Here is an 11,505-nt window from a genome sequence, read left to right on the forward strand (position 1 = left end):
GACACAGTGAGTAAAGTGTCTGAAAGTGCTGTTTATGTATGGCCCTGTTCACACAGAGTATTTTTGCAGGGCAAAAAAATCTGCCTCAAAATTCCTTAAAGAATTTTGAGGCAGATTTTGACCTGCCCACACTATCTTGCCGCGTTTTTTGCTGCGTTTTTTGCCCGCGGCGATTGAGGACAGCAGACAAAAAAGGCAGCGAAAAATGCATTTTCTGCCTCCCATTGATTTCGATGGGAGGTCAGAGGCAGAACCGCGGCAAGAAAGGACGTGCTGCTTTTTCTTTTTTCCGCGACTGGCTCCCATTGATTTCAGATTAAATCAATGGGAGGCGGTTTTGGAAGTTTTTTGGTGCTGATTCTGACGCAGTGTCCGAGTCAATATCAAGGTCCAAAAACTCTGTGAACTGGGCCTTATTGTTAGGGCTTATTCAGACGAACGTGTAATACGTCCGTGCAACGTGTGTGATTTTCACGCGCCTCGCACGGACCTATGTTAGTCTATGGGGCCGTGCAGACTGTCAGTGATTTTCACGCAGCGTGTGTCCGTGTGTCCGCTGCGTAAAACTCACGACATGTCCGATATTTGTGCATTGTTCGCGCATCACGCACCCATTGAAGTCAATGGGTGCGTGAAAGTCACGCCCAGCACATGGAAGCACTCCCGCAGCCGTATAAACTATGAATGAAAACAGAAAAGCACCACGTGCTACAAACATCCAAACAGAGTGTCATAATGATGGCGGCTGCGCGAAAATCACGCAGCCACGCATCATACGCTGCTGACACACGGAGCTGTTATGGACCTTTTGCATGCGCAAAACGCCACGTTTTTTGCGCACGCAAAAATCACACGCTCGTGTAAATCCGGCCTTAGGGTAGGAACACACTAGGCATGAACACTGCGGATTTTATGCAACACATTTTATTGTGGAAAATCCGCAGCGTATCACAGTCGCAGCAGAGTGGATGAGATATGAACAAATCTCATCCACACGCTGCAAAAAAAATTGACCTGCAGTGTGGCTTTTTAGGCCGCAGCATGTCAATTTATGCTGCAGAATCGCCACTCGTCTGGTGCGGAAATGCTGCGGTTCTGCCGCAAAAATCACAAAAGAGAAAAAAAAAAGGCACTTTTTTAAATTGATAAAAAAGTTTATACTTACCCCGGCCGTAGTCCTGGTGACGCGATCTTCTATTCTTAGCGCAGCTCCTGGAGCTGCTGCCGGTCTCTAAATAGGCAGTTGGTCCAGTAAAATTTGGAATTATTTTTTTTTGTGAACCAGCTTAAAAAAATACAAAACTTTTGTGTTAGGGCCTGTTCACATCACCGTTCGCTTCCGCTCCGGGGTTCCATCTGAGGTTTCTGTCGGGTGAACACCGCAACGGAAAGTGAAAGTGACAGCACAGCTTCCGTTTCAGTCACCATTGATCTCAATGGTGACGGAAACATCGCTAATGGTTTCCGTTCGTCACCATTCCGGCTGGTTTTCGGACGGAATCAATAGTGCAGTCGACTGCGCTAATTGTGACGGAAGCTGTGCTGTCACTTTCACTTTCCGTTGCGGGGTTCACCCGACGGAAACCTCAGATGGAACCCCGGAGCGGAAGCGAACGGTGATGTGAACAGGCCCTAACACAAAAGTTTTGTATTTTTTTAAGCTGGTTCACAAAAAAAAATAATTCCAAATTCTACTGGACCAACTGCCTATTTAGAGACCGGCAGCAGCTCCAGGAGCGACATCATAAGGGACACACTAGGCGGATATGCTGAGTAAAACTACACAGCTTATCCGCCCCGGTAGCCGCAGGGAATTCCGCCAGCAAAACCGCACCAAGTAGTGGTGCAGGTTTCGTGAGGCGTGTCCGCTGCGGGAATCCTGCAGGGAAAAAAAAGTTTAGACTTCCCCCGGCCGTAGTCCTGGTGACGCATCTCTCTCTTCTGAACGTAGCCCCGCCTCCTGGGATGACGCTGTAGACCATGTGACCGCTGCAGCGGTCACATGGGATGAAAAGTCATGACAGGAGGCCGAGCTGCGCTAAGACTAGAGGATCGCGTCACCAGGACTACGGCCGGGGCAAGTCTAAACTTTTTTATAAATTTAAAAAAGTGCCTTTTTATTTTTTCTCATGTGTGATTTTTGCGGCAGAACCGCAGCATTTCCACAACAGAGGAGCAGCGATCCCACAGAATACATTGACATGCTGCGGCTTAAAAAGCCAAAAGCCACACGGCAGGTCCATTATTTTTGCAGCGTGTGGATGAGATTTGTTCATATCTCATCCACTCTGCTGCGACTGTAATACGCTGCGGATTTTCCACAATAAAATGTGTTGCATAAAATCCGCAGTGTTCATGCCTAGTGTGTTCCTACCCTAAGGCCGGATTCACACGAGCGCGTGCTATTTGCGCGCGCAAAAACATGGCGTTTTGCGCATGCAAAAGGTCCATAACAGCTCCGTGTGGCAGCAGCGTATGATGCGCGGCTGCGTGATTTTCACGCCATCATTATGACACTCTGTTTGTATGTTTGTAGCACGTGGTGCTTTTCTGTTTTCATTCATAGTTTATACGGTTGCGGAAGTGCTGGGCGTGACTTTCACGCACCCATTGACTTCAATGGGTGCGTGATGCGCGAACAATGCACAAATATAGGACATGTCGTGAGTTTTACGCAGCGGACATACGCTGCGTGAAAATCACGGACAGTCTGCACGGCCCCATAGAGTAACATAGGTCCGTGTGAAAATCACGCGCGTTGCACGGACGTATTACACGTTCGTCTGAATAAGCCCTAACAATAAGGTCCAGTTCACAGACTTTTTGGGCCTTGATATTGACTCGGACACTGCGTCAGAATCAGCACCAAAAAACTTCCAAAACCGCCTCCCATTGATTTAATCTGAAATCAATGGGAGCCAGTCGCGGAAAAAAGAAAAAGCAGCACGTCCTTTCTTGCCGCGGTTCTGCCTCTGACCTCCCATCGAAATCAATGGGAGGCAGAAAATGCATTTTTCCCTGCGTTTTTTGTCTGCTGTCCTCAATCGCAGCGGGCAAAAAACGCGGCAAGATAGTGTGGGCAGGTCAATATCTGCCTCAAAATTCGGTGCGCGGTTCCAGGCGGTCGCGGGTGCCCATGCGCAGGAGTTTGCGGGTGCGCGCGATCGGTCGCACGGGCAGCGGTGTTTGACGGCCCCATGACGACCCCCATGCTACCCAGGGCCGCCATCAGGGGGGGTATTATGGGTACTGATGTGAGAGGCCCGGCCAAACCTAATTGAAAGGGGGGCCCGCAGCTCACGACATTCTTTTGGTGAAAAAAACGGGCCCCATTGCAGGGGCCTGTTTTTTTTCTACCAAAGGCAAGTCGCGGCAGTTTGCCGGGCCCCCCTTTCAATTAGGTTTGGCCGGGCCTCTCACATCAGTACCCCTAATACCCCCCCTGATGGCCGCCCTGGGTACCATGATATAGTGCTGGACGGAGTACCGTTAACAGGCGGTGCCACGGTAGGGGGGCCCAAAAAATTTAGCTGTAGGGGGCCCTGAAATTCCTGATGGCGGCCCTGTTGGTCAGTGCTGCTCAGCAGGCAGCACTGGACTGGACTGGATTACAGCTGATACAAGGTGTGAAGGAACAAGGGGTGGCTGTGGGCATGCACTTGCTGCCGCTGCCAGTGTTTATCTGCATGGCAGCAGGGCATTTGGGCGTTGCCAGGAAGGCGTTTTTATGTAGATTCCTCCTCTTTCAGCACTGCATTGTGGTGCAAGCAAAAGAAGCAAATCCTGTCTGGCTTCCTCTCCGGCCTTTATTCACCTCCCGTGTAGCTGTGAGTGTGTGAGCCTGCAGGGCCCCATGGAATTGCCTAGAAGTAGGCTGAATCGCTGCAAGGGCTGAACAGCAGTATCGGGCAGGCTCGGGCAACGCGCGGCCCGTTCGGGTTATCGCTTCTCGGCCTTTTGGCTAAGATCAAGTGTAGTATCTGTTCTTATCAGTTTAATATCTGATACGTCCCCTATCTGGGGACCATATATTAAATGGATTTTTAGAACAGGGAGATGGAAATAGAGCTTGCTCTGTCCACTCCACGCATTGACCTGGTATTGCAGTATTTCCAGGACCGGTGCACCCTTTCCTTATGTGTTGACTAAAAGCAGATTCCAAAAGTGTTTTTTGTCTTTGCTATTGTTTCTGTCTTTCTGAAGGGATCTCCCCTTTTAATCCCATTATTTCAACACCTGTTGGACAATGCATGAGTGATAATGAGCTCATTGATTAAATGCAATTAATGAATAGATTGCCACCTCTTGTTGTGTGTCGTCTGTGTTTCTGTGTTTCCGGCATTTCACATTGGAACACCTCATTCACCTTCCTTGTCTTCTCTCCGCCCTCCCTTTTAGGTAAGTTAAAGAGCTGCACCTGAGCCAGCCACTGATTGATTGATTGATTGATTGATTGATTGATTGATGCAGCACAACAGTCAAATAGTGGAGTGGAGTAGGGGAACAGCAAACAGCCAATAAAGCAGCCCGCCCGCTCGCCTGCCCGCCACAATGGACCTACCTGTGTACACTAGATGGATGTGATGGAATGTACTGTCGTCCCTACATTTCAAGAAGAAGTAAGAATTGCAGTTGCAACAAAGCCTTGCTTGCCTACAAAGAGAGCAGCAATTTGGATTTGTTACTATGTTACCTAGAAGAATAACAAACTGTGCAAGGATGGAGGTTGTAGGAGCAAGGAGAAGTTGTCTGTAAAGTTGGTGGATGCCTATTTTCCATTTTGCAGTCCCTTGTCTCCCTCTTGTGGCCTCCTGGAGGCAACTAGCTGTGCAAAAAAAAAGACAGCCTGGCGGCCGGCTGTTGCAGTGTTGCCCTCTCAGGCAACACTGAGTGACTGACTGAGCCTCACCGTCTTATATAAAGTTCAGACGGAACTTTGCACGTGTCATAGTGGAGCCCTCAGGATTCCAGAGCCAGCTTTCTGACATCATAATGGGGCCTCAGAGATAAAAGCCTGGGCCCAGGCAGTGTTGGTCAGTGCTGCTCAGCAGGCAGCACTGGACTGGACTGGATTACAGCTGATACAAGGTGTGAAGGAACAAGGGGTGGCTGTGGGCATGCACTTGCTGCCGCTGCCAGTGTTTATCTGCATGGCAGCAGGGCATTTGGGCGTTGCCAGGAAGGCGTTTTTATGTAGATTCCTCCTCTTTCAGCACTGCATTGTGGTGCAAGCAAAAGAAGCAAATCCTGTCTGGCTTCCTCTCCGGCCTTTATTCACCTCCCGTGTAGCTGTGAGTGTGTGAGCCTGCAGGGCCCCATGGAATTGCCTAGAAGTAGGCTGAATCGCTGCAAGGGCTGAACAGCAGTATCGGGCAGGCTCGGGCAACGCGCGGCCCGTTCGGGTTATCGCTTCTCGGCCTTTTGGCTAAGATCAAGTGTAGTATCTGTTCTTATCAGTTTAATATCTGATACGTCCCCTATCTGGGGACCATATATTAAATGGATTTTTAGAACAGGGAGATGGAAATAGAGCTTGCTCTGTCCACTCCACGCATTGACCTGGTATTGCAGTATTTCCAGGACCGGTGCACCCTTTCCTTATGTGTTGACTAAAAGCAGATTCCAAAAGTGTTTTTTGTCTTTGCTATTGTTTCTGTCTTTCTGAAGGGATCTCCCCTTTTAATCCCATTATTTCAACACCTGTTGGACAATGCATGAGTGATAATGAGCTCATTGATTAAATGCAATTAATGAATAGATTGCCACCTCTTGTTGTGTGTCGTCTGTGTTTCTGTGTTTCCGGCATTTCACATTGGAACACCTCATTCACCTTCCTTGTCTTCTCTCCGCCCTCCCTTTTAGGTAAGTTAAAGAGCTGCACCTGAGCCAGCCACTGATTGATTGATTGATTGATTGATTGATTGATTGATTGATTGATTGATTGATTGATGCAGCACAACAGTCAAATAGTGGAGTGGAGTAGGGGAACAGCAAACAGCCAATAAAGCAGCCCGCCCGCTCGCCTGCCCGCCACAATGGACCTACCTGTGTACACTAGATGGATGTGATGGAATGTACTGTCGTCCCTACATTTCAAGAAGAAGTAAGAATTGCAGTTGCAACAAAGCCTTGCTTGCCTACAAAGAGAGCAGCAATTTGGATTTGTTACTATGTTACCTAGAAGAATAACAAACTGTGCAAGGATGGAGGTTGTAGGAGCAAGGAGAAGTTGTCTGTAAAGTTGGTGGATGCCTATTTTCCATTTTGCAGTCCCTTGTCTCCCTCTTGTGGCCTCCTGGAGGCAACTAGCTGTGCAAAAAAAAGACAGCCTGGCGGCCGGCTGTTGCAGTGTTGCCCTCTCAGGCAACACTGAGTGACTGACTGAGCCTCACCGTCTTATATAAAGTTCAGACGGAACTTTGCACGTGTCATAGTGGAGCCCTCAGGATTCCAGAGCCAGCTTTCTGACATCATAATGGGGCCTCAGAGATAAAAGCCTGGGCCCAGGCAGTGTTGGTCAGTGCTGCTCAGCAGGCAGCACTGGACTGGACTGGATTACAGCTGATACAAGGTGTGAAGGAACAAGGGGTGGCTGTGGGCATGCACTTGCTGCCGCTGCCAGTGTTTATCTGCATGGCAGCAGGGCATTTGGGCGTTGCCAGGAAGGCGTTTTTATGTAGATTCCTCCTCTTTCAGCACTGCATTGTGGTGCAAGCAAAAGAAGCAAATCCTGTCTGGCTTCCTCTCCGGCCTTTATTCACCTCCCGTGTAGCTGTGAGTGTGTGAGCCTGCAGGGCCCCATGGAATTGCCTAGAAGTAGGCTGAATCGCTGCAAGGGCTGAACAGCAGTATCGGGCAGGCTCGGGCAACGCGCGGCCCGTTCGGGTTATCGCTTCTCGGCCTTTTGGCTAAGATCAAGTGTAGTATCTGTTCTTATCAGTTTAATATCTGATACGTCCCCTATCTGGGGACCATATATTAAATGGATTTTTAGAACAGGGAGATGGAAATAGAGCTTGCTCTGTCCACTCCACGCATTGACCTGGTATTGCAGTATTTCCAGGACCGGTGCACCCTTTCCTTATGTGTTGACTAAAAGCAGATTCCAAAAGTGTTTTTTGTCTTTGCTATTGTTTCTGTCTTTCTGAAGGGATCTCCCCTTTTAATCCCATTATTTCAACACCTGTTGGACAATGCATGAGTGATAATGAGCTCATTGATTAAATGCAATTAATGAATAGATTGCCACCTCTTGTTGTGTGTCGTCTGTGTTTCTGTGTTTCCGGCATTTCACATTGGAACACCTCATTCACCTTCCTTGTCTTCTCTCCGCCCTCCCTTTTAGGTAAGTTAAAGAGCTGCACCTGAGCCAGCCACTGATTGATTGATTGATTGATTGATTGATTGATTGATTGATTGATGCAGCACAACAGTCAAATAGTGGAGTGGAGTAGGGGAACAGCAAACAGCCAATAAAGCAGCCCGCCCGCTCGCCTGCCCGCCACAATGGACCTACCTGTGTACACTAGATGGATGTGATGGAATGTACTGTCGTCCCTACATTTCAAGAAGAAGTAAGAATTGCAGTTGCAACAAAGCCTTGCTTGCCTACAAAGAGAGCAGCAATTTGGATTTGTTACTATGTTACCTAGAAGAATAACAAACTGTGCAAGGATGGAGGTTGTAGGAGCAAGGAGAAGTTGTCTGTAAAGTTGGTGGATGCCTATTTTCCATTTTGCAGTCCCTTGTCTCCCTCTTGTGGCCTCCTGGAGGCAACTAGCTGTGCAAAAAAAAAGACAGCCTGGCGGCCGGCTGTTGCAGTGTTGCCCTCTCAGGCAACACTGAGTGACTGACTGAGCCTCACCGTCTTATATAAAGTTCAGACGGAACTTTGCACGTGTCATAGTGGAGCCCTCAGGATTCCAGAGCCAGCTTTCTGACATCATAATGGGGCCTCAGAGATAAAAGCCTGGGCCCAGGCAGTGTTGGTCAGTGCTGCTCAGCAGGCAGCACTGGACTGGACTGGATTACAGCTGATACAAGGTGTGAAGGAACAAGGGGTGGCTGTGGGCATGCACTTGCTGCCGCTGCCAGTGTTTATCTGCATGGCAGCAGGGCATTTGGGCGTTGCCAGGAAGGCGTTTTTATGTAGATTCCTCCTCTTTCAGCACTGCATTGTGGTGCAAGCAAAAGAAGCAAATCCTGTCTGGCTTCCTCTCCGGCCTTTATTCACCTCCCGTGTAGCTGTGAGTGTGTGAGCCTGCAGGGCCCCATGGAATTGCCTAGAAGTAGGCTGAATCGCTGCAAGGGCTGAACAGCAGTATCGGGCAGGCTCGGGCAACGCGCGGCCCGTTCGGGTTATCGCTTCTCGGCCTTTTGGCTAAGATCAAGTGTAGTATCTGTTCTTATCAGTTTAATATCTGATACGTCCCCTATCTGGGGACCATATATTAAATGGATTTTTAGAACAGGGAGATGGAAATAGAGCTTGCTCTGTCCACTCCACGCATTGACCTGGTATTGCAGTATTTCCAGGACCGGTGCACCCTTTCCTTATGTGTTGACTAAAAGCAGATTCCAAAAGTGTTTTTTGTCTTTGCTATTGTTTCTGTCTTTCTGAAGGGATCTCCCCTTTTAATCCCATTATTTCAACACCTGTTGGACAATGCATGAGTGATAATGAGCTCATTGATTAAATGCAATTAATGAATAGATTGCCACCTCTTGTTGTGTGTCGTCTGTGTTTCTGTGTTTCCGGCATTTCACATTGGAACACCTCATTCACCTTCCTTGTCTTCTCTCCGCCCTCCCTTTTAGGTAAGTTAAAGAGCTGCACCTGAGCCAGCCACTGATTGATTGATTGATTGATTGATTGATTGATTGATTGATTGATGCAGCACAACAGTCAAATAGTGGAGTGGAGTAGGGGAACAGCAAACAGCCAATAAAGCAGCCCGCCCGCTCGCCTGCCCGCCACAATGGACCTACCTGTGTACACTAGATGGATGTGATGGAATGTACTGTCGTCCCTACATTTCAAGAAGAAGTAAGAATTGCAGTTGCAACAAAGCCTTGCTTGCCTACAAAGAGAGCAGCAATTTGGATTTGTTACTATGTTACCTAGAAGAATAACAAACTGTGCAAGGATGGAGGTTGTAGGAGCAAGGAGAAGTTGTCTGTAAAGTTGGTGGATGCCTATTTTCCATTTTGCAGTCCCTTGTCTCCCTCTTGTGGCCTCCTGGAGGCAACTAGCTGTGCAAAAAAAAGACAGCCTGGCGGCCGGCTGTTGCAGTGTTGCCCTCTCAGGCAACACTGAGTGACTGACTGAGCCTCACCGTCTTATATAAAGTTCAGACGGAACTTTGCACGTGTCATAGTGGAGCCCTCAGGATTCCAGAGCCAGCTTTCTGACATCATAATGGGGCCTCAGAGATAAAAGCCTGGGCCCAGGCAGTGTTGGTCAGTGCTGCTCAGCAGGCAGCACTGGACTGGACTGGATTACAGCTGATACAAGGTGTGAAGGAACAAGGGGTGGCTGTGGGCATGCACTTGCTGCCGCTGCCAGTGTTTATCTGCATGGCAGCAGGGCATTTGGGCGTTGCCAGGAAGGCGTTTTTATGTAGATTCCTCCTCTTTCAGCACTGCATTGTGGTGCAAGCAAAAGAAGCAAATCCTGTCTGGCTTCCTCTCCGGCCTTTATTCACCTCCCGTGTAGCTGTGAGTGTGTGAGCCTGCAGGGCCCCATGGAATTGCCTAGAAGTAGGCTGAATCGCTGCAAGGGCTGAACAGCAGTATCGGGCAGGCTCGGGCAACGCGCGGCCCGTTCGGGTTATCGCTTCTCGGCCTTTTGGCTAAGATCAAGTGTAGTATCTGTTCTTATCAGTTTAATATCTGATACGTCCCCTATCTGGGGACCATATATTAAATGGATTTTTAGAACAGGGAGATGGAAATAGAGCTTGCTCTGTCCACTCCACGCATTGACCTGGTATTGCAGTATTTCCAGGACCGGTGCACCCTTTCCTTATGTGTTGACTAAAAGCAGATTCCAAAAGTGTTTTTTGTCTTTGCTATTGTCTCTGTCTTTCTGAAGGGATCTCCCCTTTTAATCCCATTATTTCAACACCTGTTGGACAATGCATGAGTGATAATGAGCTCATTGATTAAATGCAATTAATGAATAGATTGCCACCTCTTGTTGTGTGTCGTCTGTGTTTCTGTGTTTCCGGCATTTCACATTGGAACACCTCATTCACCTTCCTTGTCTTCTCTCCGCCCTCCCTTTTAGGTAAGTTAAAGAGCTGCACCTGAGCCAGCCACTGATTGATTGATTGATTGATTGATTGATTGATTGATTGATTGATTGATTGATTGATGCAGCACAACAGTCAAATAGTGGAGTGGAGTAGGGGAACAGCAAACAGCCAATAAAGCAGCCCGCCCGCTCGCCTGCCCGCCACAATGGACCTACCTGTGTACACTAGATGGATGTGATGGAATGTACTGTCGTCCCTACATTTCAAGAAGAAGTAAGAATTGCAGTTGCAACAAAGCCTTGCTTGCCTACAAAGAGAGCAGCAATTTGGATTTGTTACTATGTTACCTAGAAGAATAACAAACTGTGCAAGGATGGAGGTTGTAGGAGCAAGGAGAAGTTGTCTGTAAAGTTGGTGGATGCCTATTTTCCATTTTGCAGTCCCTTGTCTCCCTCTTGTGGCCTCCTGGAGGCAACTAGCTGTGCAAAAAAAAGACAGCCTGGCGGCCGGCTGTTGCAGTGTTGCCCTCTCAGGCAACACTGAGTGACTGACTGAGCCTCACCGTCTTATATAAAGTTCAGACGGAACTTTGCACGTGTCATAGTGGAGCCCTCAGGATTCCAGAGCCAGCTTTCTGACATCATAATGGGGCCTCAGAGATAAAAGCCTGGGCCCAGGCAGTGTTGGTCAGTGCTGCTCAGCAGGCAGCACTGGACTGGACTGGATTACAGCTGATACAAGGTGTGAAGGAACAAGGGGTGGCTGTGGGCATGCACTTGCTGCCGCTGCCAGTGTTTATCTGCATGGCAGCAGGGCATTTGGGCGTTGCCAGGAAGGCGTTTTTATGTAGATTCCTCCTCTTTCAGCACTGCATTGTGGTGCAAGCAAAAGAAGCAAATCCTGTCTGGCTTCCTCTCCGGCCTTTATTCACCTCCCGTGTAGCTGTGAGTGTGTGAGCCTGCAGGGCCCCATGGAATTGCCTAGAAGTAGGCTGAATCGCTGCAAGGGCTGAACAGCAGTATCGGGCAGGCTCGGGCAACGCGCGGCCCGTTCGGGTTATCGCTTCTCGGCCTTTTGGCTAAGATCAAGTGTAGTATCTGTTCTTATCAGTTTAATATCTGATACGTCCCCTATCTGGGGACCATATATTAAATGGATTTTTAGAACAGGGAGATGGAAATAGAGCTTGCTCTGTCCACTCCACGCATTGACCTGGTATTGCAGTATTTCCAGGACCGGTGCACCCTTT

The 11,505-nt window shown here is 48.7% G+C and overlaps 6 non-coding genes across 6 annotated transcripts; all 6 read left to right on the forward strand.

The window, feature by feature from the left end:
* The first annotated feature begins 3,941 nt into the window (after positions 1–3,941).
* Positions 3,942–4,132, forward strand: LOC142721037 (U2 spliceosomal RNA). The gene has a single exon (XR_012873795.1). It is a non-coding gene; the product is annotated as a U2 spliceosomal RNA (small nuclear RNA).
* Positions 4,133–5,405: 1,273 nt separating this feature from the next.
* LOC142721038 (U2 spliceosomal RNA) lies at positions 5,406–5,596 on the forward strand. The gene has a single exon (XR_012873796.1). It is a non-coding gene; the product is annotated as a U2 spliceosomal RNA (small nuclear RNA).
* A 1,292-nt stretch (positions 5,597–6,888) lies between these two features.
* LOC142721039 (U2 spliceosomal RNA) lies at positions 6,889–7,079 on the forward strand. The gene has a single exon (XR_012873797.1). It is a non-coding gene; the product is annotated as a U2 spliceosomal RNA (small nuclear RNA).
* Positions 7,080–8,360: 1,281 nt separating this feature from the next.
* Positions 8,361–8,551, forward strand: LOC142721040 (U2 spliceosomal RNA). The gene has a single exon (XR_012873798.1). It is a non-coding gene; the product is annotated as a U2 spliceosomal RNA (small nuclear RNA).
* A 1,280-nt stretch (positions 8,552–9,831) lies between these two features.
* LOC142721042 (U2 spliceosomal RNA) lies at positions 9,832–10,022 on the forward strand. Its single transcript, XR_012873799.1, has one exon. It is a non-coding gene; the product is annotated as a U2 spliceosomal RNA (small nuclear RNA).
* Positions 10,023–11,314: 1,292 nt separating this feature from the next.
* LOC142721044 (U2 spliceosomal RNA) lies at positions 11,315–11,505 on the forward strand. The gene has a single exon (XR_012873801.1). It is a non-coding gene; the product is annotated as a U2 spliceosomal RNA (small nuclear RNA).

This window comes from Rhinoderma darwinii, unplaced genomic scaffold, assembly GCF_050947455.1.
Source record: "Rhinoderma darwinii isolate aRhiDar2 unplaced genomic scaffold, aRhiDar2.hap1 Scaffold_513, whole genome shotgun sequence".
NCBI classification, from domain to species: domain Eukaryota; kingdom Metazoa; phylum Chordata; class Amphibia; order Anura; family Rhinodermatidae; genus Rhinoderma; species Rhinoderma darwinii.